Consider the following 27057-nt stretch of genomic DNA (forward strand, 5'->3'; position numbering starts at 1 on the left):
TGGTTAGTTTTGTTTTGCTTTTACCCCTAATGAATTGATTTGATGTTTTAAATGTATTTATTTATTTATTTGAAAGAGAGAGTCTGAGCAATAGGGAGAGACAGAGGGAGAGAGAGAAGCAGACCTTCCCCCACCTTGTGCCACCAGGGAGCCCCAATGCTGGGTGGGGCTGATCCCAGAAGCCTGGGATCATGACCTGAGCCAAAGGGATGCTTACTCTACTAAGCCACCCAGGCACCCTGATGTTTTAAATTTATTTGATGATTTTATTTCTGGGATATGTAGTGATGATATGACAGCAGCACTTGTGCTAGGTGCCATGACCTATTGAGGAAGTTGGCAGTGAAACTCCTGTGAGACAGAGCACTCAAAAGTGGAAGTGCTAGGAATGATGCAGTTATTTAATGAAAACAGACAATCACGTCCCTAAGAACTAAGCCCAGGAAAACACATTTCATAAATGATTGACTTAGTCTCAAATAGGTTGAAAAGATAAATACAAAAAGTAAGTATTGAACTGGTATAGTATTATAGTCACAAAAAATCATGAAAGAAAATAGTAATAAATTTGTGTAAAAACAAAATATGTCTTGTAAAAGAAAACACCAAAAACAAAATGGAAAGGGAAATGACAAATCAAAATTGCATGCAGAATGAGGATTATTATTCTTAATATAAAAAAAAGTATGTTCGGGATCCCTGGGTAGTGCAGCGGTTTGGCGCCTGCCTTTGGCCCAGGGCGCGATCCTGGAGACCCGGGATCGAATCCCACGTGGGGCTCCCGGTGCATGGAGCCTGCTTCTCCCCCTGCCTATGTCTTTGCCTCTCTTTCTCTCTCTGTGTGACTATCATAAATAAATAAAAAAAATTTTTTTAAATAAGTATGTTATTTTTTAAAAAATTAAATTCCAGTTAACATACAGTGTGATGGTGGCATCAGGAGTAGAATTCAGTGATTTATCACTTGCATACAATACCCAGTGCTCATCAGAAGTGCCCTCCTTAATCCCATCTAGCTCATCCCCCACCCACCTCCCTCCATCACCCCTCAGTTTGTTCTCTATCTTTAAAACTCTCTCTCAGGATACCTGGGTGGCTTAGCAGGTTAAGCACCTGCCTTCGGCCCAGGGTGTGATCCTGGAGTCCCAAGATCGAGTCCCGTGTCGGGCTTCCTGCATGGAGCTTGCTTCTTCCTCTGCCTGTGTCTCTGCTTCTCTTCTGTCTAGATCTCTCATGAATAAATAAGTAAAATCTTAATAAAATAATAAAATAATAAAAGTCTCTAAGATTTTATTTATCTTATTTTAGAGAGAGAGAGCAAGAGGAAGGGCAGGGGGAGAGAGAGAGAATCTCCAGCTGATTCCATGCTGAGCATGGAGCCCATCACAGGACTCAATCTAATGACCCTGAAATCATGACCTAGGTGGAAACCATGAGTCAGATGCTTAACTGACAGCCACCCAGGCCTCCCCTTTTAAGAGTCTCTTATGGTTTGTTTCCCTTTTTTCTCTTTTTTTTCCATATGTTCATTTCTTTTGTTTCTTAAATTCCACATGTGAATGAAATAATATGGTGTTTGTCTTTCTCTGACTTACTTCACTTGCATAATACACAGTTCCATCCACATTGTTCTAAATGGGAAGACTTCATTCTTTTGATGACTGAGTAATATTCCATGTGTTTATATACCACATCTAAAAGAAGTATGATCTTGTATTAGTGGGAGAAAACATAGATACATTTTTAAAAAGGCTCAGGAGCCAAGTCAGCTATAACAAAAAAAGAAATAAAGGTGGCCAATGGGTATAAATATTGTTCAGTGTTAGGATCTGGAATATATTTTTTAGTTAGGAACATACTAACTTTTATTTATAATAACATTACACTATTAAAAAAACCCTATTTTGACCTCAAAAATAGGACCCTAAATAAACAATGAAATCAGAAATGTAGTTGGATAAAGAAAAATATGTCAGAAATCTCAAATACCCATTACTGTAATTTTAATTACAGTAAATTGTATTTCTGAGCTTTTTAGTAGCTAATCAAAAATGGGAACAATTTTGACAATGTCTTCTGACTGTGTGAAATTACCTATGAAATTTCGCTACTCAGTTAATAGAACCACTATACGAATTGCTTAGACCAGAAGCCTAGGAATTTTCTTTGATCCCTTTGTGTTTACCGCTTTCTTCTTTTTAGACCTTATCTATTCTATGAGCAATTTATATTCCCTTTGCCCAAAACACATCCTCAATCTTAGCATACCTTCATCCAAGGAGGTTTTGCAACAACCTCCTGACAGGTACCTCCATGTTTACTTTTTTGTTTCCTGGGATCTAACCTGCACATAACAGTTGAAGTGATCTTTCTAAAAGAAATCATGTGACTCCCATGATGGAAATCACACCAAAATCAAGTCCAGATTCCTTTCCATTGCTTCCAAGACTCTACTGGATTAGGCCCCCACCCAACTCTCCAACACTCTCTCCCTCAACTCTGCCCATCTTTCGCTACACTCTGGCCTTCTGTCTCTCCCATACCAGAAAATAATTTCTCTCCCAAGGACTTTGATTGTGCCAGTCCATATTCCCAAAACAATCTTCCCCTGGATCTTGCCACACTTCCGGATCATCACACAAGTGTTACCTTGTCAAAGTGACCAACCTTTTCCTGTTAGCTAAAGCTCTTCTCTCTTCCTACCTGTCATTTACTCACTACCACTTTAGCCCAATTTATTTTCCTCACATTATATTTTAGTGTTTAATATTATTTATTTCTTTATAGGATTATTTTCTGTCTCTTTTCATTTAGAAGGATGGAAATTCTGTGTCTTTATTCTAAGACAAGGGCCTGGCACACAGTAGGTCTCAAAAAATAACTTGTTAAGGACATAAATATGTTAACATCAGTTATTTGTTAAAAGTTGGCATTAGAGACAGTTTTTATCTATACTTTTTAGAATTTTCCTAATATGTAAAAATAAACATTGATTATCACTATAATCAGAGAAAAACTTATTAAAAATAATGATTCTCCATCATGATAGAAGACCCTACATCCTACCACATATGTGTGTTTGAACAATTATAATGCATAATGCATTTGAACACCATGATAAAAACAAAACCATAATGGAATTACACAAAATTACATAGCAGGAGCTCCCATTAGAGCTATTTAGAACAATATTGTGTGTAAAATTTCGGTATGAAATTAATATTCATTGATGGGCTGGGGAGTTATTCTGAAGATTCAAGTTGATTCTTTATTTGTCCCATTCAGAATTCATGAAAAGACTGTACAATTAAAATTTTGCCTTTAAGAAAAGAGATTTCAGGACTTTTATGGTATTTCATTTTTGTTCTTGAAGTTTTGCTTCCATTTATCTCCTGTAACTCTTTAGACACTAAAAGCTTTTGTGCTTTAGCATACTGCAAGAATTAAAGCTTCTTCCATTTATGGAAACTCTTTTAAGCAGACCCATTTTCTCAAGTAGATTTTGAGACAACTCTCTGCTTTTCCCTTTTTTGCCTTTTTTTTCTTGCTTCACATGTATTCTCTGTCTTCCTTTTTCTTCACTACTCTTAAGACTCTCAGCAAAGCAGAAGCTGAGTAGCCTATAATCACCCCCCTTGGAAGTTTCCACCTAAAGCTGTATTGGTTTTAAGAGGTTTCTTTCTTTCTCACTCTCTCTCTCTCTCTCTCTCTCTTTTTTTTTTTTTTTGTAAATGTATAACTGTATCAAACTGAACATGCAGTTAAGAATTTCATTTTCTGTATCCCAGAGAATGATAACACTCTTTGGTCTTTTGCCCACCAATTCTCAGGTGATCATTAATACCTTCTTAAAGAAGCTATTGAGATACTTTGCATCCTCTTCATCATCATTGTCATTCCCTATTGAAAATTTCTCCTCTTAAAAATCACACTCTCTACAATGGAAATATTGAGCAGTCTTGTGTGGCACAGATGGAACACTGAGTGTTCTAATTTTGTTTTGCTGAAGGTGTGGCACTTTTGAAGGAGTCTTTGCCCACCGTATCCATGTGTGATAAATACCACTTTTCTTCACTATCCTTAAATCAGCTTTAGTTCTAATTCTCAGTCTCCATTCAAAAGTATCTGAGGTCCCACTTTCACAGATGTGACATGCCAGCCTTCCTCTTGGACATCTTGTTACAAGAAACTCAGAAGTCTCTTCACTGTCTCCTGTGCCTCTTTTTATTTTAAATTCACTGTCACCTCTCCAAGTCATTCATCAATTAATTTCTTCAATAAATTTAAATATAGAGAAAGCCATTGCCTTCAGGCTACTTCTACCTTTACTTTTGTCCAAATGCAGCATAATATACAAAGAACAGGGACTACTACTCAATTTCTAATCAGTTGTCTTGATACAAATATAAGAGACTGGCAAAAGTAGGGTAGCCTGGAACTAGGAATCTTGCAGTCAACTTAAAAATAAGAGATCAGGACACCTTCTTTTCCTAAGGGTAGCAGTATAAAGTTGACCATGGTTTGAACCTAATTATTTTTGCAATCCCTTAGATCTCACTATTCTATGAATAAACCATTTCCTATTCACTTCTGATATTGCTGCTCTGTCCCCTGCTCTGTGGTCTTTCCCCTTAGCTTTGCTGTTGTTTTTCTTTGCTGTTTCAAGGCTTGGAAGGTGTTCATTAAAACAAAAATAAATAAATAAAAATAAAATCCTCTGTATGTCAAGCACCTTAAACTCCTTGGAGAAAGTGGATTTTACAAGAATTTAACATAAATAATAATAAAAAAAACAGTCTGCCTTGGGAAGAAGTAATCTCTAAGAAGCAAAAAGGAAAAGTAAAAGAAAAAAGTATAAATACCAAGAATTCGTTACAGAGGGAATTTGGAAGTGGTTGTATAGAACAAAAGGAATAAAGGAATCAGAAGAAAATATATAGTATTTTATGTTAACAGAAAATTTGGAAATTCTCAGAAATGGTAATAATAAATATACCTGGGATATTAAGAATTGCTTTTTCTTTTGTACTTTTATGTGCTAAACAGAACTATTTTTGGATTTATCAAAATCAGATTATTAAGGATTAGGCAAAGCAGTATATCTTCTGCTTATAAAGAAATATGTATGGATTTTTCACACTGTGTCTTTTTAGTCATAAGATGTTTTCATCAAGGATGTCTCACGATTTATAAGCACATACTATTTTAACATTCGAAAGTGAATTCTTTAAATTTTTCCCCCTTACACTCATTAAAGGAAAATCAGCAGTATTGTTAATTTGGTAATTCAGTTTTACAAAATTTACATGTTATGAGTCAAGACTCCATTTTAGATCCTATTTAACTTGCAGGAACAAAAAATTTTGATAACTGATTTATTCAGTAAATGTTTAGTGCTACTAGAAGGTTAAGCAATCACTCATGACCTCAGAGTGATGAGTTTAGTGGCAGGAATCTTAATGTGAAAAAAAAAAAAAAAGGCCTGGAACATAACTTGATCAGCTTTATCTCCTAGAAAATTCATGGGGAAGGGATAAATAGAAGACAGCATGCAAGGAAGCGGTATGAAGGTGCTCCAGCTATACACTGCTGCAAAACAGACTGTCCCAAGCTTAGTGGCTTAAGACAGCATCAGTCATTTATACTGTTCATCAATATGCAATTCGGGCAGGGCTTGGCTAGAACAGATTTTTTTTTCTGCTCCCTGCCACATCACTCAGTTGGGGCCTAGAAGATCCAGTTTCAAAATGGTTTATTCAGACATCTATAATAAAGTTGGTGCTGCCCTTTGGCAAGGAGCCCACCTGGAGCAATAGACCTAGTTTTTGGTCTTCCTTATGGTGTGGTGGCTGGGTTCTAAGAGCAAGCCCTCAAGAGAACAGACAGATTGTGAACCGGTTTTGATGGTCTGTCTTCAGAAGTCACATAACATTATTTCTGCTATAATCATAATTCTGTTCAAGGAGAAGGAACCTCCCATCATCTCTTGATGGGAGGAATATCAGTCGCATTGCAAGAGTAGCGTGTGGAATAGGAAAGCCTTTTTCCCAGTTTTATCGAGGTATAATTGACAGATAGAAATTATATTCATGGTGTACAGTATGGCACTTTAATGTAGGTATACATTGTGAAGTGATTACCACAACCAACTTAATTAACCTCAGCGTTACCACTTTTTGTGTGCGGTGAGAACATTTAGGATATACTCTCTCAGCAGATTTCAACTATATTAACATAGTATGAACTATAGTCCCCATGCTACACATTAGATCCCCAGAACTTACTCACTCTGGGTAACTCTGACTCTGTATCCTTTAACCACCATCTCCCCACCTTCTCCACTCCCTACAACACCCAACCTTCAGTGATGGGACACAAGTAAACTGCTATAGACTTATCTGTTTAAAGTGGTGGTGGTCGGGAGGAAGCAGGAGGCACACAACAGTGGTCCACAGCAATCAAGGAATCCACCCAGGCTCATGCTGGCAGTTTCTTCATTAGGGTGTAGTCCTGCTCCTTGGAATTATCTTTTCTTGCTTGCTTTCACCCGATAGGCTCTTGGCTCTGCCTTTTGAGCCAGCCTTTATACTCCATTAAGGAAGATAAAGCTTTATTTGCAACTAAATAGCTTCCTCTCTCTGCCTGTTTATTGTCTGTAGTACTAGGTTTCCAAAGTCTACTTTTCATTAATCCAAGTTGATGGTTACTATTCCAGAACAATTCTCAAAACTTTGTGGGTCTCCTATGAGTCCACAAACAGGAGTATACTTTTTCTCTACTTTTGGATCCCTTTTAGATACCTCAACATAACATCCTTATGATACATAGAAGCCCAGTTGTTTAATGGAGAGGATTTGTAAAGCATACTCTTAAGATTCTTAGATGGCCTTTATGCATCTAAAATGTTCTGAGAGACACTGCCTTAGATTCTTCTGAACTCTTAACAAAGAATTTTATAATTCAGCTCTGGATTGTTCTTTGCCTTAAAGCCATTTCTCAAGTTGAGAATTGTTTACTCTTTGGAGAGGCTGGGAATAAGAAACAAGTGTTTTTATTTTTGTTTTATTTTTAACCCAGTCTTCCAAGGACATAAGGAAGGAGGCACTAAAGAAAGTAGGTTTGTGGTGGGGAAGGAGCAAAGGAACAAGAGTATGGAGTTAGGGTGGCAATGATATTTTTATCATAAATATAATTTCAAACAAGCCCCGTTTGAGTATGGGCTATGTTGAGAATTTTGTAAGGTATAAGACTAGGAGGGAGTATTGGTAGGGGAGTAAACTATGTTGCTTACCAGATTATATAAATTGTGTTAAGCAAAGAAGGTTGGATTGTTTGGGAGAAGAGAGAGCTGAAAGAAATAAAAGATTGTAGGTATTTTTCTTTTTTGTTCAGTTCCAGTTTATGAGCTGGTTAAGTAGTATGCTCTATCCTCCAGGATGGTGGTCCCTGAAAGAGTTTATGAACTAAATCAAACCGAACAGACTTGTAGGGGAGTAAAACAGATCCAGGACTTAAAGAGACCATTTAAATTCAGAATGGAGCTAACTTTTTAGACCCTGGCTTGGAAGGCCTAAATTGGATTGTTTAATTAGTATAGAACCAATGAAGGCCTTTTCTCATTTAAATAGAAAAGTTCTCCTTGCATTTACAATATGAGTCAGAAGGTGTTATTTTTACCAAATCAATTCCAAAGTATTACTCTTAATAAAAGTCTATAATTTATGGATCTGAAAGTTTCATTTTAAATTGAATGGAAAGCTTGGTTTAAAGTAGGAGGTATCTAGAAATAACAAGTTTTGGCAAGGATGTGGAGAAAAGGGAGCCCTCATCCATTGTTGGTGGGAATGTCAGTTGGTACAACTACTATAAAAAATAGTATGGAGGTTCCTCAAAAAATTAAAAATGAAAATACCCTATGATCTAGTAATTTGACTTTTGAGTATTTACCTGAAGAAAACAGAAACATCAATTCAAAAAGATTTATACATTCCTATGTTTACTGCAGCATTATTTGAACAGCCAAGATATGGAATCAACCTAAGTACCCATTGATGGATGAATGGATAAGGAGATATGGTGTGTGTGTGTGTGTGTGTGTGTGTGTATACACACATTTATATATATATATAATATATATAATATATATAATGAAGTATGAATATATATAATGAAGTATTATTCAGCCATAAAAAAAGACTGAAATCTTGTTATTTGTGACAACATAGACAGACTTAGAGGATATTGTGCTAAGTGAAGTAAATCAGAGAAAGACAATACTATATAATTTCACTTACATGTGGAATCTAAAAAACAAATAATAGTAACAAAAAATGTGGAAACAGACTCACATATATAGAGAATAAACGTGATTACCAGAGGGGAGGGGGTGGGGGGATGGACAAAATAGGTGAAGGGATTAAAGGGTACAGCTTTCTAGTTATAAAATAAATCATGAGGATATGAAAAGTGCAGGGTGAGAAATATAGTCAATAGAAATATAGTCAATAGTGTTATAGTGACATTGTATGTCATTAGCCTTATGGTGAGCACTGAGTGATATATAGAATTATCGAATCACTGTCTCTTACACACCTGAAACCAATATTGAAACCAATCTATTATATGTCAACTATGCCTTATATTAAAAATGGATCAATAAAATTGCTAAATTGGCAAAAATAGTAAATAGACAAACATGTATGTAAACGTGTGTATCGGGATCCCTGGGTGGCGCAGCGGTTTGGCGCCTGCCTTTGGCCCAGGGCGCGATCCTGGAGACCCGGGATCGAAACCCACATCGGGCTCCCGGTGCATGGAGCCTGCTTCTCCCTCTGCCTGTGTCTCTGCCCCCCTCTCTCTCTCTCTCTCTCTCTCTCTCTCTGTGTGACTATCATAAATTAAAATTAAAAAATTAAAAAAAAAAAAAAAAAAAAAAATAAACGTGTGTATCTTGCCATGAAAGAGAAGTTATGGTCAGAGAGAAGAGTGTTGTAGAATAATATAGGATATATTCTTTTTGTGGTGTAAAAAGCATGCACCTATATCATATATATGATCCTATATTCTTGGTAAATGAAGAAATCACAAAATTTAGAGTGGTCAGCTTTGGGTAACAGGGAAGCAAGGTTGGAGGCTTTTAAACTGTGCTTAATACTGTTCAATACTGTTTTGAGTTTTTGGTTTTACAGAGTATGTATTTTTTAACAAAAATAAATATTAGGGGACACCTGGGTGACTCAGTGGTTGAGCATCTGACGTTGGCTCAGGGCGTGATCCCAGGTCCAGGGATCAAGTCCCACATTGGGCTTCCTGCGAGGAGCCTGCTTCTCCCTTTGCCTATGTCTCTGCCTTTCTCTCTGTGTCTCTCATGAACAAATAAATTAAAAAAAAATTTTTATTAGTTAAAAAAAAAAAATTAAAGTAGGGGTTCCCTGGGTGGCTCAGCAGTTTAGCGCCTGCCTTTGGCCCAGGGTGTGATCCTGGAATCCCAGGATGGAGTCCCACGTTGGGCTCTGGGCATGGAGCCTCCCTCTGCCTGTGTCTCTGCCTCTCTCTCTCTCTCATGAATGAATGAATAAAATCTTAAAAAGAAAAAGTAAAGTAGGAGATGTCCACATCGATTTCTTTATGCTCAAAGAACTTTTATTCTGACATTAAACTTGGTCTGTTTCTAAGACAAAATGTCTTTTAAATTAAATTCTGGAATATTTGCTTCATCTTAGATTTCTCAACCTTTATCTCCCACAATTTATAAATTCATAAATAAGTATCCTTTTATTCCCTCTATAGTAGTGAGGGAAAAAAAGATATAGAATTAAATTTGCTGCCCTTTTTGGCTGTATTTCCCAAGAATAATCAGACCTGGGCCTGTAAGTATGCTGTGCTGTTTACTTGGTCTGCAATTTTTAAATACAGAAGAATTGCAGTTTTTCTCTTCGGTATATAATAAAGAGAAATGATAAGACATAAGAGATGTCTTTCCCCTGTATTTCTGTCCATCCTCCCGGAAAACTGCACTTACAATAGCACTAAAATGAATATTTAAAATTGGAATCTTCTTCAGTTTTCTCTGGGGCAATCTGGTGGGAGTAGCATAGAGACAGAGCAAGGACACCTGAGCCCGACCTGCCAGCTGGATAATCTTGAGCAAGTTACTTAACTTCTCTCTGTTTAAGTTTCCTTTACAGAATTCGGATGTTTTAGTGCCCAGTTCATAAGTTTGTTATGAGGAAGTAATTAGCCAAAATCGGTCAAATAGTTAGAACAGTGCCTGGTGTGTAATAAGTGCAAAATGCATATTTGGAATTTAAAAACAAGTATAATAAAGTGTATAAACAAGTGTTTGAGGCTACAGGTACTCACCTCCACTCCACTACTTGTCAGCTGTGTAGGTGTGCTCAAGTGACTTATCTCATTAAGCCTCAGTTTCCTTTTTGTGAAATAGAATGATTGACAAAAGTAGTGCTGCCTGCCTCACAGTTTTTTAGGATTTTATGGGATGGTGTATGGCAAGCTCAGAGCACAGTGTCTGCTTCCTAGCACCAGTGAATGCAAACACATCTTTAAATTTCCATAAACTTTCTATTTAAAATTTTTTCCCTCCCCCCATTCCTCCCCCCTTTTTCCCCTATGAACTTTCTGTTCCTTTGTGTACATTGGGTTTTATCTTTAATTCTTCACACTTCTAGGTCAGTTTTAGATCTTCTTTTTTTTTTTTTTTAGATTTTATTTATTTATTCATGAGAGACACAGAGGCAGAGACATAGGCAAGAGGGAAAAGCGGCTCCCTATGGGGATCCTGATGCAGTCTTGATCCCAGGACCCCGGGATCACGACCTGAGCCAAAGGAAGACACTCAACCACTGAGCCATTCAGGTGCCCCTACTTCTAGATCTTCTGAGAACCAGATAGGGATCCTTTAAAAGGCATGGCCACAAAAAAAAAAAAAAAAAAAAAAAAAAAGGCATGGCCACAAGGACAGAATATAGGGGAAGGGAGGCTGAAAGATAAGTTATGTAATGTCCCCAGAGGCTCTGCAAGTGGACTTGTGCTAGGGATCTTGTGTTAGGGACTATCCGTGGTCGGGCTTGAAGTCTTGTGGGCCTAGAAACCACACTTGTCAGCAGTTCCAGAGCTCATCTGTCCCCCAGAGCTTTGCTCATATTAACGAAGCTCATACGACTAATGTACAGGATCAGAATGCCAGTGTTTCCATTTATAAGTGAAACTCCTCATCCTGACAGTTCATGCTCCCATCCAGCCTGTTTGTGCTTGTAGACAGGCCAGGCCACCTCTCTAACCAGGCTATCAGTTTATTAATTTGTAATGAGGACATAGCTACTGAGTTGCCCCTCAAGTCCCTCGGGTTTCCAGCAAGTTCTCCTGGAAGGCATGCCAACAGGATACCACATTCTATTCAGAAAGCAGCTTGAGGAGCATGGAATCATAAGGGCAGTTAATTCCTAGACTCAGATTTCATGGAATTAGAGGGGGAGATCCACAGGAGGAATGGATATGCCCCCCCATCCAGAGCACCCTTTCCCAGTGTTTGAACAGCCATTACCTTTGCTTGCTTCTGAGACTGCTTTGTATGTGTGTGTGTGTGTGTGTGTGTGTGTGTATATATATATATATATATATATATATTTTTTTTTTTTTGGTCTGAACTCTGTCAGTAGGCTCTGTTAATAGAGCTAGTATGCTCAGATTATTGCCATGCCTGAGGGTCTGAGATTGACTGTCCATGAGGCACAGCTGGTCTTCCCAAGCTTTTGTTTTTCTCTTATATAGTATGGAGGGTAAGATTTAGAAATCAGGAGTATTCACATAACCATCCAGAGCTCTAGCCTCTCTGGAAGAAGGCCTGGCCCTCCTGGACATCACATCAGTCCTCTGAGACTGAGCGGAAACTGTCCCCTTCGGACGAGGCTTGAGGTCTGCCCTTTATTCAGTCACTGTGCTTCCCCCCCCCCTCCCCCAGCCCCATCCCTGGCCTTGATCTGCGTTACCTGCTGGTTCCACGCATGCCTCTAGGCGTACATTTGCTTCATTTTGACTATTAACGTTGCCTTCATTTAGCTATGCTCTGAATTACTGTAGTTTTCCTTTTCTCATTTAATTCTCAGACAGCAGTCTTATTTTCTCATTTCGGGATTCATTTCACTGTCACTCCCAAGTACTGAAACCACATTTTAGTTTGTAAGCCCTGTTGGGTTACAGTGATGTAAACTCATAGCTTCAAGGAAGTGGGATACCCTTAATCATTCCTTAGGAAATACGGGATGCTGCAGGCCACCCTTTTGTCTTTCTAGCTTAACGGTCTTTTCTTCCTCCTGGGTGAAGAATATTAAGTACTCTCATATTCTGTACTTTTTTGTAAAGGCCATAGATATTACCTCCAAGGAGAGAAACAGAATGTGAACATTCGTATTTGCAAACAAAGTACATTTGGATGCCTAAACAAAATTTGTTCACCAGTGGATTTCTTCAAGGAACAAGAGTTTATTTCTAACTTTAGTGTTATAAATTATTAATAATCTGATACAAATAGATGCGCTACTTCCTAGGATTCCTAAGAACTATTGGGCTTTGTTTTTTTTTTTAACTTTGTCTCTAATGAATGGAGGCGGTATCATTATGTGATCAAATCACTAACTGTAAAAATGAAATTTTCCAAGGAAGCATCTTTTTCAAACAAATAGCCCAGCTTTTAATTGCTATTAGTCTTCTAACTGTATTAGAATTAATTTACATATGATCCGATTGGGAAAATAGAAATATCAGGTCTAGTTCTTGCTATATCTCTCTGGTCCATACTACCTCAAATATGACCACTTTATGTATTGATTGATCTTTGGGGTACAATGTGATAGCATATTCTCTTCTCTCTGTTTTGGAAAGACCTTATATATATCTCTTACAGTAACATTTACTCCATGTTATTTAAACTACTATTAAATAATGAATTAGCACAGTTTCCAGAACACCGTTACTTCTTCATTCATCATCATCATCATCATCATCATTTGCTTACAAGTTTTTTTCTCACTTAGACTGTATATCTCTTGGTTATGTGGTACTTCTTCTTGTGTATGCTTTCTAACACAACACAGGCACCCAGCAGATGCTCCATAAATGCTGAATTGAAGTGCCCATTAGAATTAGGAGTTCTTCTAAGTTCCCCTTTAGATATGCAATCTGATACTATTGCTGGGAATGCTTCAGGAGTAATGACTGAGGAACACTTACTAGTCTCCATATTTCTGACCCAAGAAATAGAGATAAATAACTGAAAAAAGTAGACTTTTAAATTTAAAAAATCATATATTTAAAAGTAATAAATATCAAAAGATGGAAGGAGAGAAGAGCACTTTCCTATTTGCTACAGTGTTTTAAAAATAATAATAGGGTAGTCCACTTAGAGTGAGAATAATATAGTAAAATATAGGCTTATAAAATATCAAATTGTGATTCTGTTTTAAAAATAACATGTTCTTTTCAAATTTTCTACAGAATATGTGAATTTATTTTTGTAAGATTTATGAAATGGATAACACACTGAGCGAAAAGATTGGATCACTTCCTTATTTCAAACCTCCTTCCCAGATATAATGACTTGTCCAAAATTGGTGCATAATCCATCCAGATTCCTTTCTGTGAATTTGCATGTAAAAATCTATATTCCCATAACTGAGATAATGTACATCTCTGGAATGTGTCATTTCTATTTAATATTTTTTAGGGAGTCTTACAGGGTGGTGGATCTAGATAGCCTGGTTCTTTTTAATAACTTCATAATATTCCTTAGTATGGCGAACCCATTGTTTATTTAACCCTTCTGCTGTTCATGGCCCATTGCAAAGTTTCCATTTTTTCACTATGAAAAACAATTCTGCAGTGAATGTTCTAGTGCATTCATCACTATAACAGGAGCAAATGTGACTTAATGGAGTGGCCAGATCTAGGAACCACAATAGCATCAGGAATCTGCCCTTCACATCTTTGACTTTGTTTTTCTCTTGATTGGCTTCATTTTTAGACAACTCACCTCATGTAGTAGCACATATGTCAACCAGCAGTTCTAGGTTTATGATCTGTAAACTGAACAACCTCTTTCATATTATCTGCAAAAGTAGAGTGTTGACTGTCACTGTACCAGCTTGGATTATGTGCCCATCCTTGACCCTATCACTGTAACTCTGTAGATAGTATACACTAGTTGGTCATGCCTGGGTCACATGCCCACTTCTGGGGCCTGGTCAGCATTACCCAAACAGTACCTATTGGGATGGAGGGATGGATGGGTGACTTGTCAAATGAAAATCAGAATGATGACATCAGAAGGAGGAGGCACATATGCCAGTCAGGCAAATATATCAATGTCTCCTACAAATGTCTTGTAATGTTTTATGTTTTCATGAGTAGGAGATGAATAGGCATCCTAATGGTGTACAGGTTTATCTTATAAGGACCCAAAGTATTCATATAAGTATGTTTCCAAATATTTACTAGAATAATGAAACAAATACTATTGTATATGAAAATAAAGCATGTAATAGACTGAAGATCATTAACATTACGAGAAAGACGTAATTTTTCCAATTCAGGAAAAGTCTTAATATATTTGCTGTGAAAGTTCAGTGATATGATAGGTTATATCTTTTATATGATAAATACCTTGTCTTAGAACACCTTTTTAAATATTGTATTATTTGCCGAATATTAGCCTAAATTCTATATTTTGTTTATTTATTTACTAAATAGTGTTTATTAAATACCACTATATACTCAGCACCATGCCAGAGGCTGGGGATAAAATATTGACTACAAGATCTCTGCCCTCAGATTTCTTACATTATTGTTAGGGACCACAGACCATAAATAAGTAAATGAACAAATAAAGGAGAAAATTCCAGGTTGTGATGCACTATGAAGGAAATGAAAAGGATCATGAGATGGAAAATAATTGGGGAAAGTTAGCTAAGGTGTAAGGGCAGACCTTTCTAAAGAGAGAATGTTTGAACTGCAAATTGAGGATGAAAAGTGAATCCCAAACTCCAGACCTATACTGCAGATACAGTAGCCACTAGCCACATATGGCAATTGAGCACTCGATGATAGCTACTTTGAATTAAAATGTGCTATAAATGTAAAACATACATCGGATCCCTAAGAGTAGCGTACATCAGATCCCTAAGAGTAGTACAAAAATTATAAGATAATTAATAATTTTTATGTCAGTTATGCAATGAAATTGTAATATTTTAGATACATTGGGGTAAGCATTATTAAAACTAATTTTGCGTATTTCTCTTTTTTAATGTGACTACATTAAAGAGTTTAAAATTACCCATGTGGCTTACCTTATATGTCTATTGAACAGTCCTAGTCTATGTGGTTTCAATTTGCTATAAATGACACGCTTTCTCATCTTATTGTCCTTGATCATGCCGATGGCAATTGAATTTATGTAGTAGATTTTCTCCAAGGATCAAGTCTGTAATATTCATTGACTGAGGTATATAAATATAATAATTCAATGTGTGATCAAGCTTAACACAGCTCAGAGTTAAGAGGCAGTGGGTGGCGGAGAAAGCAAAGAAAATTGCCACATTTACTAAAGGAGTTGTGTCATTAGTCATGTTCCTTTAGAAATGTTCATGAAACAGATAAAGGAGGGCTCTGAATTGGAGAGGTAGGCAGAGCAAGCATCGCCAGGTAATGACAGCGTGGGACAGGATTTCTGTGGGAATCAGCAACAGCAAACCACAAAGATCTATTTCCATTCCCTACTTCGTGAAGGAGATTCTGTTGTGTTGTGTAGAACTGCCATTTCTTGCACATTGAGATAAGAGTTTGGGTCTACACAGTGTTGATGAACCACAGGGAATGCTAGTGACTTTAGCGTGCCTCTTTCAGGGCGATGCCAGCAAGTCGACACACATTTAATAACTTGATGTTGATTCACTGCAGAGAGAAAGCAGAAGAGTTTTCTCTGTGCCACCTTGTTCTCCTTTCCATCTGTGGCTTGTGCCACAGGGAAGAGGTGATTATTTTAAAAACACACGTTTGATTTTAATGGGTGCAGTGTTTACATTTGAGTTTACAAACTGGTTCGAACCCCAAATGTGATGTTTGTTATGTAATCTAACAGTTTTGGGAGGGGGAACACCCCGACTGGTGTGAGAGAGAGTTGAGTCATATCCTGTGAATGTGAAGCTACCGTATTTAAGCATCACGGGTTCCTCTTACTTTCATTCTAAGTGGCTGCAGTTCAGAGCAGCAAGTGCTCTGTGAAGAGGCTGTTACTAGCCCTTGGAGGTGAACAGCCTCTCTTGAAAGGATTCAGGGAAGAAAGCCAAGTCTGAATATGCAGTTTGCTCACTGGGATGAAAGATGTTTTGTTTATTTCTAATCAACGATGCTAGACACCTGCAAGCTCAAAAGTGCCTGCAATTTGCCATTTGTTTATAATAAGGTAAGTTCCATATTTTGGTTTGCTCATTGCATTGGCACAGCCTAGAATGAACGTGGCAGTTTTCATATGATTATGCTTCAGAAAATGCCTCCTCACAGGTATTTGAAGGTGGCATTTGAGATTCTAACGCAAGTCATTTTAAACTTACAGTACAATCCATTTGTGAGATACTTAATTGAATAGATTGATAGTTCCTTTATAATAGTTTTTTTTTTAATAAAAAAAATGCAATACCTGAGAAGCGGAAACGTTCTAGTAATTTTATAACATTTTAGTTTTTCTTTTCTTTTTAAGAATTAAATAGTACCAGCTTCTTTTTTTCCCCCCTTTCTGCTGCTCTTTGATCTTGATTAAAGGTGAAACATCCATAAAATTCATATGATTATGCTTGGATCTTACTCTAAATAACCATAGCTTGACAACTGTATTTCTCCACTGAAATAGAAAGTGGTATTAATAATTATTAGGAAGTTGCAAGTTGAAACGTAATGAAAGTCTCTTTCATATTTGGCTTTCTATATAAGTGAAAGGCTACCATATTCATAAACTTCTAATTGCTGTAAGCTTTAAAATGCGCATGAGTTTATCACAAACCCACTTCCTCAGTTGTTCTTAGAGACACTCATAAACTGTATGGATAGGAAAATCTGTGGATAGAAAAGTGAATGAGGGATCTGTTTTTCCATGCTTTAAGCTTGCTGCTGACAGGTTGGGGTGAATAACAGGAATGCTGTCTTGGTGTTTTTTTTTGATTAGAGAAATGACATCAAATCAGATCTAATGTTGGTGTCTGGTGTCACATAATTTTGGACACTCATATTTAAGGACTATGAATTCTTTTGAGGTAGAAAAGGTTAATTTGATTTTGAGAGCTGTAGCTGTGAATTGGTAAAATTAATGAATCGAGGGCTTTTTGTATGCTTTGTGACACTTGGCATTAGAATACTTTCTTCTTGATTGACCCACTGTCATGCTTATAGATTGTTTCATTTCTATTCAAAATTATATTCATTACAAAATCACTTGATTCTAACTACAACGTGGAAATTACTTTTCATTAGGTATATATTGAATAATTCATGTTTTCACAAAGGTCAGGGGGTCAGTCAACTGTTGGAAGGCATGTAGTTTTCCACTTGTTTGAAGGGGAAATGAAAATTAGTTCAACTTCCAGGGGCGCCTGGGTGGCTCAGTTGGTTAAGTGTCTGCCTTCTGCTCAGGTCATGATCCTGGGGTCCTGGGGCAGAGCCCTGTGTCCTGGGGCTCACTGCTTGCAGGGAGCCTGCTTCTCCCTCTCCCTCTGTCAATCTCCCCACCCTCACTCATGCTCTCTCTCTTTCAAATAAATAAATACAATCTTAAATAAATAAATAAAATTAGCCCAACTTCCAAACATATATGAAGGCAGTATTCCAAATTGAGAAAATAAAGAACTTTCGGGAAAATGACTTAACAGTGTGAGAGCCTTTGGGAACTTGCATAGTGAAAAGGCACATATCCCAAAAGATTAAAATCCAAGATATTATAAATAGAATATTCTGATGCCAAATGTGTATCAGACTCTGCTTTTTTGCCTGGGCAGAAAGGGAGCTCTATTCTGGTTCGTTAAGGGTTCGGCTTGAGAATTTTTCCTTATATCATATGTGAATTACTAAATGTCAATAGAAAGGATAGAACACATCTACATCAAGACAAAAACATATGTTCTTATACTTTGTTTCAGATTCTTAAATATGGATTACAATAGCCATATGAGCTGTTGTTATGAATTAAAACTCAAACTGACAAAATTTTGTGAAATTAAGTCTTTACATTCTGCTCTGTTTCAAATATGGACTTTTTATTTATGACATTGGATAGCTAGCTGGTAATTATGTGGTGAGATAATTGAGGCACCTTGTTTCCCCTCCTTCCTTGCTGCGGTCCCCATTCTTTGGCTATATTCCGTACACTTCCAGAAAGGGTATAGGAAAGCATGGGGAGAGGGAAGGAAAAAGAGCAGAAACACGTAGTATACTATTTCTATCTTTCACCTCTCAATCAAAATGGTTTTGACAAGGAAAGAGGTCAAATAGAATAGCTAAAATGAGTCTATCAATAACCTGTGGATCTTAGTTATTCAGGAAATCCCTTGACCTCTGAGATGAAGAATAATTGGGAGCTTGGTTGAGAAAACCCTTTTGGCCTTACAGGATTGCTTGCAAGGATCAAATTTTATCTGTATTTTATTAACTGTAAAGTGTGACACATATTTTTGAGAACTTCTTTCTTTGTCTTCCTATATAGTAAAGGAGCTGACAAGGCATCAGAGCTACTCAGGATTCCACTCTGGATTCAGAATATTTCTTTTCAGTAATAAAAGGCTCCCTTTTCTGCTCTTTGTAAACTATTTTACTAGTTAATTTCCAGCTTATATAAAAATGTTTTACAGGAATGAGCTCCAAAAATAAAACCCCCAAACCCAATTTTACCTAAGTCCTGGTACTCCTTTAAAATTTCCTCAAGGAAACCCATCCTCACTCAAAAGATATTTATCAAGTGGCAACTAAATTTAATTTTCAACCTAAAAGCAGCGTGACGTCCTCAGCTGGGGACTGCAGCAGCAGAAGCACATAGTATGACATTTTTTCTTTGTTTTTAAAGATTTTTTGTTTAGGTAAGGCTTTGACAGGTTTGAAAAAAAAATTTATGGAGTATTCATTCTGACTCCTGAAAATGAAATCTTTCTGGAAGATGCTTTAGGTTCTACTATCTCTAATAAATCCTATTGGATATCAAAAGTAGCCCACTTGCTGGTAAAAAGAAGAGCAATGCTAACTCCTCCACCTACTTCTGAAAATCAGTTTTGAGGATCAAATGAGACTGTGCGCATGCGATTCCTTGTAAACTCCATAGAGCTTAAAAGTAACACTATCACAACATAAGATATACAAAATTGTGTATTTGGAAGAGAACTTAATGTCATCTCACAAATTCTCAATTCACCAAGAAGGGAATTAAGATCCACAAGAGTTAAAAAGGTGCCTTGCTTCACTCAAGCTAGTATCTGAGCCAAGACCAAAACCTGGGTCTTTCTATCTGCTTAGTTACCTAGAGATTGATCAGAAGACTAGCCGTTTCTTGACTTGCACTAATAGGGTTTTTAAAAAATATGTATTTTTTAATATTGATAAACATCTTTATTGAAAACTATATCCTTGGAGAATATCTTGCAGAAGACATATGACCTTGGGTATAGGTTTTGTGGGCTGAGGATTCTCTGTTGGATCTAGTTTAATGGAGCATGAATTTTTGGAATGATTATCAGACCATAACATCTGACTCTTGCAATCTCTTAGCTTTTGCCACAGAGTGTCCAAATCTTGTACTCGTAAAGGTACATATGCATAATGGATATGGGTAGATTTTGCAGCTTTTAAAATTGTAGGTAGTATGGGAGATTATTTTGACATGTTTGTTGAGAGTAGTGAGCAAAAAGATATTCTCCAGATGCTTACCCTTAAAAAGAGATTAGGGAAATTTAAATAGCCAATAAACTTGCAACCATTTTTGTTAGAATTGATCTATTTTATATTTATGAAACTCTTGTCTTTATCAGGGACATGACATGAGAGAAAGATGACTTTTCAAGTTACTAATGTTAATGACCTATATCTTACTATACCCATGAAGACAATGAGCTTATAAAGAAAATTTTTCTTTAACCTCTTAATATTAAGATTAAAAGACAGGTTAATTAAAAAATGCATTGGTAGTATTAATAAAAGTAATTTTTTACTCCAGAGAATCAAAAGATGATCATCATTTCTTTTTAAAAAATGTAACGCTTATGAAAGTTATATGCTACCTGTATATCCTATACTCCAATTTCTAGCTTCAGTAATAAGTGGTATTTTTTATCATGCTATCTTATTAACAGATCCTAGCCCTGCTTGGAATAAAGTTCACTGCTTACTTTGATTCCTAGAACTGTATGAATATGCTATATAACCATCGGGAGGTAAAGAAAAACAGATGAGATAATGAAGTAAGGGTCTTTAAAAACTAAAAATGCAAGGTGATAATGTGCTGTTTAAGGGACAGAGCCTCAGCACTAGGCTTGTAGTAGCAGGAATCAATACTTCTTTGTTAATATTGACCCTTCCTGTGGTTTTGGAGGTAACAGTCTTGTTTTGATTTTGTTTCTCTGTCTACAAAGTTCAGGAAATTTCACATTAGAGCCAGACAATCATCCCACATATCCTATAGGTGCTTGGTAAATATTGATTAATGGTGCTGTGAACATCAAGGTGGGTGAAGCACTTTGAACTCATTTGAAAAGCTTATCAGTGTGCCATTTAGTATAACTATCAAGATTTGTAAAAACATTCCCTTGAGAGAAGCCCAAGAAAGCTTTGGAGATTCTTTGTTGAGTTTTAATTCCATATTAATTTTGTAAAGATACTCAAATTAGTCACTTGATCTTCCTTTACTTGAGTCATTTCAGTAGTAGAATGGGATTAGTGATATTTATTCATGACAATTTATAGCATCCCCAAAAGTAACAAATCAAGTTCCAAATCCCTCACTGTACAAATGTTTTTGTCCAAGATGAAAATAACAGTAATGTCTAACATTTAACTCTAATAAACTAACATTTAACATTTAACATCTAACATTTAACATTTAACTATATAATAGCTTTTTATGAACTAAATTAATTTCTTAAAACTGTCTTATGAAATTTGGGCACTATTATTATTCTCATTTGAAAGATGGAGAAACTGAAGTATTTAGAAATTAAGTGACTCATCCCTGACATGATACAAATGGTTATAGAATGACTAGCATTGAACCAAGGCAGTCAGATTTCAGAGCTGCGTTACGTGACTACATTTTATGCTACCTCCAGTTAGAATCCCTTAATCCCAGTGATAGGAAGTTTTAAAGTGCGACAGAGAGGCAAAGAAATCTTTTTAATGTTAATGCATTTAATCATTTCAAGGACTCCAACATTCTCATTCTTAATGAAATCCAGGCCTTTATGAGCTAGAAATATATTAAATTAACTCAGGAATTCATATAAGATGAGACTAATAACAATGCAAAATGTGTCTGGAATGAGCAAACATAATGAATGGTGAGTTCTCCTACATGATCCTAGTCTTTGGCAATATGAAAAGATTTCCTTCTTTTGAGACAGTTTTCAATGTACACTTAATCAACTTATACAGTCCCAGAAAAGCTTGTGGAAATTTTTGTGTTTTGAGGGAAGATTAATGTTCTATCTCCTTTTCTCTGTACACTCCCTAAGCATTTCCTTATGAAAGGTATTATTTGGGGAAAGAACACATTAAATGAATAGTAGAAGTTTAGGTCTATTGTACAACTGGGTGCATTTTGATCTGCTTTCTCCAGAGACTCCACAAGTTATGCTTGGAATTCTTGGGTAATTTTCAAACCTTCATGTGTCTTCAGGTTTTGTATACAAGGACTTTCTTCACAAATTGTGTACCCTTAGTGTTAGCATGATGACTAATACATGGTAGACTCTCAGTAAGGCTTTCTGGCAAGTTGAATGGATGGATGGATGGATGGATGGATGGATGGTAGGGATGTACTGGGACTTCTCCAGATCTGCTCTGAGTCATGACTCATGTAGCTGAGACTGGATTGGGACCAGACTCTCCCTGAGCATGTGGGTACAAAGGAATGAAGTATAAGGTGTGAAAGAGTTTAGCTCAATTAATCTCATATTTCATCATCTGATAATTTTCAGTGTGAAACTAATAGAGCCGGAAGTCATTTCTTGCCACAAGTTTTCCCACTGTTTTGTATTGGAGTTTCTTTAATAACACATAGGAAGCATCATTGCTTTACTCTCTTGATTCAAAACCTAAATGTATGCAGATATACATTATAATTTATATGCATTATACATATGCAGAGAGAGATTAGGTAAAATCAAAAGATCAAAATAATTTGAATACCTAAATGAATGGGAATTATCAAAGTGTGACTTTTAGGATTTATTATGAAAAATAAAATGCAAAACAAACAATTGAGACAGAATTAAAGAGAAAGGGATTTTTAAAAATCATTTTAAATGCTTTTTTTATAAAAATATCTATTTCTTTCAATCTTAGAAGAGAAGCCTTGTTTTTTTCCACAAAATTTCATTGGAGAGCTCAAACTAAAAAGTCTGGGAACCAAAATTTATTTGGTATCAACCAGTCATTGTGAGGGATGGTTTCCAAAATGAGGATAGTGACTAAAGAGTTAGGTTAGGGAATGCTGCAGATTTCGAAAGAGGGTATTAAGGTGGTTATTGTTTCAAATTTTCCAAGGGGGAAAAACACAGAGAAAACTATCCTGTAAAAACATTTGATCAAACACAAAATATAAAGTTTTAGACAATAGGAGCAACTCTATTGGGAAAATTGCACATTTGGCCTTGGCCCAAAGGAATGATTAAAAATGAAACATGCACACACACACAAAGAAAAAATCCCAATTAGTACACACACACACACACACACACACACACACACACACAAATAATTGGCTGGCCTTTTCTTTTTCCTGGTCCTAAACACAATAGCATATGTTCACTATTTGAGGAAACTCTATTCCTTGGTGAACAGGTGCCTTGTGTTATTTGAAGTGCAATTGTTTCCTATGGGTCGCTGTTTCTCGTGGTGATTTTCCTACCTTGGAAATAGCATGCTTCAAGTAAAAAATCAGTGGAAAGCATTACCCTGGCCACAGGAGACCTGAATTCTATACTGTACAGTCTGGGCTTTAGTTTTAACATCCCTCAAATAAAGGATTCATCCTCTATGCCTCATTTGTTTCCCAAAGAGTGGGAATTATTTTTGGGTAGGATTCTTTTCTTTCTTTTTCATTTTCAAATCAGTGGTTGCTTTTTATTTTCAACTCAGTTCTGAAACAATTACTTCCACGTTTATCTAGCCAAAGTGGCTGAAAAATTTCTGCTAAATTCAAGCCTAGAGTTTGAGAAATGTTCATGCTATAAATAGATATGTGGGGGGGACAGATGAATGAATTAATGCCTCATGGCAAATGTATACTCCAAGTGTGTAAATTGCTACAAAAATCATGAATACAGCAGACATAAGAAGACTGTAGCTTTATTACCTCTTTTAAATATTTGATAAACTACACGAAATATTAATGTTCAGAAGTTTTTGAAAAGTACACTGCAACCCAGAAGTATGCAGATTTTTACCGGGAAGCCACTGATGTCGACAGGAATATGACTTATAGTTATTTTTAGGAGAAGGTATTAAAGTGATCATTGTTTCAAACTTTCCAAGGAGAAAAGAACAGAAAATTTTCCTGTACAAACACTTGATCATACACAACCTTTAGGGTCAAAATATGTAAGTTTTAGACAATGGAAACAAATTTATTGGAAAAGCAGTCCTGTTCTTTGGCTCTTATGTGACAGGTGCTTTACAACAAAGGGCAGAGTCCCCATTTGGATGTTTTTTTTTTTTTTAACATATCAGACACTAAGTTATTTTTTTTTTTTCAGGAATCAACTAAGGTCTGCTGCATAACAATACTTTCCTCATCATATCTTGAATTCTTTCTCACTGTGTCTATTATTTTTGTATGTTTTCATAAAAGATTACTATTATATTTTACTATTCTAATTATATTTTTTTAAACAGCACATAAGGAGAAAATTAAAACTAAGCATCAGTTTTATTCAAAAAGTATAGGTCAGTGAGCCAAAATGTACCACCTATAAAATTCCCACGATTTCTCTATCTGAGCAAAAACGTCATTTATGTTCATAAAATTTTGTAATTGAAAGTGCCTTAGAGATCATCTAGCTCAACTGTCTCTTTTTGCAAATGAAAAATATTATGGCACAGGCAAAGTAAATGACTTTTCCAAGGTTATATCTACATCCAGCTCCCGACAGAGCCCAGCTGGGCATGGGGTTCCTAACATGCAACTCTGCGATCTTTTTACTGCATGAGTCAATGAGAGCATCACGACCCGAATTTAGTCTTCAAATAGTACATTGGGTTTGCACTTCAAATTAAAATGCTAGTTGTGCACAGCATAAATCAATTTAAATTTGGCCTAATTTCTTTTTGACTATTAAGCAATTTTTTTTGCCATATTTTTTGGAAGGGTATATTTTAACCACAGAGTCTATAACAGAAGCTTTTCCTGACACCTGAAAGTTTATCTTGACTCTCTTGGCACTGCAGATGCACTTGTAATGACGGGGATAGGTTCACATGAAACCACTTTTGCACATCTAAGTTGTACTTTTACACACCTCCAGTGTTCCAGATCTTCAAAATGAATGCCTACATCAAACTGACAACTTCATAAATGCAAATTGTTTTCATATACAACATATTTATTTTAATCATTTTACCAAATAAGTGGCCACAATTACTAAGAACTGTTCTTTTTTTTTTTTTTTTTTTTTTTACTAAGAACTGTTCTAATAACTACACTTTTGTCCTTTAAGTGAATAATGCACTGGAAGTGCCAGCCTCACTGCCTCTCCCTTGGTGGCGGCTGGGGAGCCAAGCGCCACACCCAGGCATCAGCACTCAGGTGGTAAGCACATCTCCAGGTGGGAGGCCCCTTTAGGAAATGGCTCAGATGCAGGCCATGCCAGGTAATGTGCTCTGCCCTCTTCTTTTTGGATAAGAACCAGAACAATCATGTCTCATTTGGCTTCTCATTTGCAACTGCAGTGAGGAATGAGGAAGGCAGATTTTTTTCCAGAGTATTCTTTGGAATGCTAGTTCTATGAAAATGACAGTCTGTAATCAAATAATTTTGGGAAATGTGAAATATTGTGTTCTCCTTTTGCATATTCACACTGGAGGCAAAAGACAGGCACTTTAAAAGCTTTAAAAGGGGGATTTGTTCAATATGCTCTCACCTGATATTTCTCAAATAAGCCTATTCTCAAAAATATTACCTACTCCTATCGTGGAACACTCTTGAGAAACACAGATGAAATATTCCCCTTGGTGACTGAAAGTCCTAAAGGGAAGGTAGATTGGGACAATGAATTTACTGTTCCCTTGGGGTCTCTGTCCCTACAAATCCATGTGAGCTCCCTATTGAGTATAACTAGTGTTTAAACAGCAATACTGCATAATAGTCTCTGCATGTGTGTATACATATGTACACATATTACTGTTTTTTAAAGCAAAGTGTTTACTTTATGAGTGATTTAAGGAATTTTTAAGAGTAATTTGACTTTTACCTCATTGAATAATGTCAGAACCATCTAAAATACTGTATTTCTGAACTGGTTTTTTCAAGAAACAATGGAAGCTCAAGGTGGGAGTGATGAAACTCTGAAGCAGGAGGTGGGTTAGATTTCACAGAACAATTCCTTAAGCTGGATCTAGAAGGATGTGTTGTGATTTTCCAGGTGGTAAGAGCACAGGCACAGAGGCATGGCTCAACATACCAATTTAGGAAGCTGGTTTAAAAAGACAAAAAACAGTATTTTTGGAGTCTAAGGTTGATAGAGGGGAATGGCTGATGAGGCATGTCAAAGCAAGTCAGCTCATAAAGGTCTTTCAATGCCACACTGCAGAGCTTGGCCTTCAGCTTATAGGGCAGTTCTTTTTCAACTGGATGGTGCACCAGATTCGCCAGGAATCTGAAAAAAAAAAAAAAAAAAACTGTATGTACCCAGGTCCTATGCCCAAATGATTCTTATTGATGAAATTATGGGTAGAGTTTAAGAATGTAAATCTGGAAAAAACACTCAAGTGATTGCAGTGTTCACCCCAAGGTAAGAAAACTCGAGGCACCAAAAAAGTATCTTGAGGGAATTGGAATTGGAATTATGAAGCTTTGAGAGGGATGATTTAAAAGTCAGGAAAACCCATTTGGAGGCTTTTACATCAGTCTAGGCAAAATACAACTAGGGAAACAAAGGCAGTAATATGGGAGTGGAATAGAGAGTATGGGTGTCCCAGATTGGGTGTAGATTTGCTCTGTCTGGTGTTTGGTGGCTGGCCATAAGGGTGAGTGAGAAGAAGTGTCCAGGTTTCTGACTTGATGAGACCAACAGTCATGGCAGGAAACACTGAGCCCTGGTTCATTCATTACTCCTCCTCTTCAGCCTCTCACTTTGCTACCTTGTATCATGTCTAGAGTGCTCCCAATTCACTGCCCTGGCTGCTTCTTCCATAACTTTGCAATCTGATGTTCTGTGCCACTTAGCACCTCCCTGTTGAGAAAACACCAGAGAGAGACCCTGATCTACTGGCAGAGCTGTCCTAGGACCAAGAGGCCACTTGGAGAAACCTTCTGAGTAGAATAATCATTTGGGGAGACAGAGGTGAATGAAGGATATTTGTTGGAGAACTCACGGAATATGTGCACTGTGAATGTAGCCAGGGCTGTCTTCAGCCACTTCCCCCCTTTCTACTTGGTGAGGTTGAGGAGGTGGGGCAGTTGGGAGGTATTAGAGCATAATAATGACAAAGTACACCCATGAATGGCCCTCAGTTCTGAGTCAAAGGCTCTCAACCACACCTGAGCAGCAGAGGAAAGTCAAGCCATGAGTCTGGATAAAG

General features: G+C 36.7%; 1 protein-coding gene and 1 pseudogene across 1 annotated transcript in view; both read left to right on the forward strand.

Annotated features, from left to right (window-relative positions):
• MCTP1 (multiple C2 and transmembrane domain containing 1) overlaps positions 1-27057 on the forward strand; it is a 532324-nt gene that overhangs the window by 163360 nt on the left and 341907 nt on the right.
• The window catches only part of LOC102156090, a 33545-nt pseudogene continuing 22732 nt past the window's right edge, over positions 16245-27057 (forward strand).

This window comes from Canis lupus, chromosome 3 (genome assembly GCF_011100685.1).
Source record: "Canis lupus familiaris isolate Mischka breed German Shepherd chromosome 3, alternate assembly UU_Cfam_GSD_1.0, whole genome shotgun sequence".
Taxonomy (NCBI): Eukaryota; Metazoa; Chordata; class Mammalia; order Carnivora; family Canidae; genus Canis; species Canis lupus.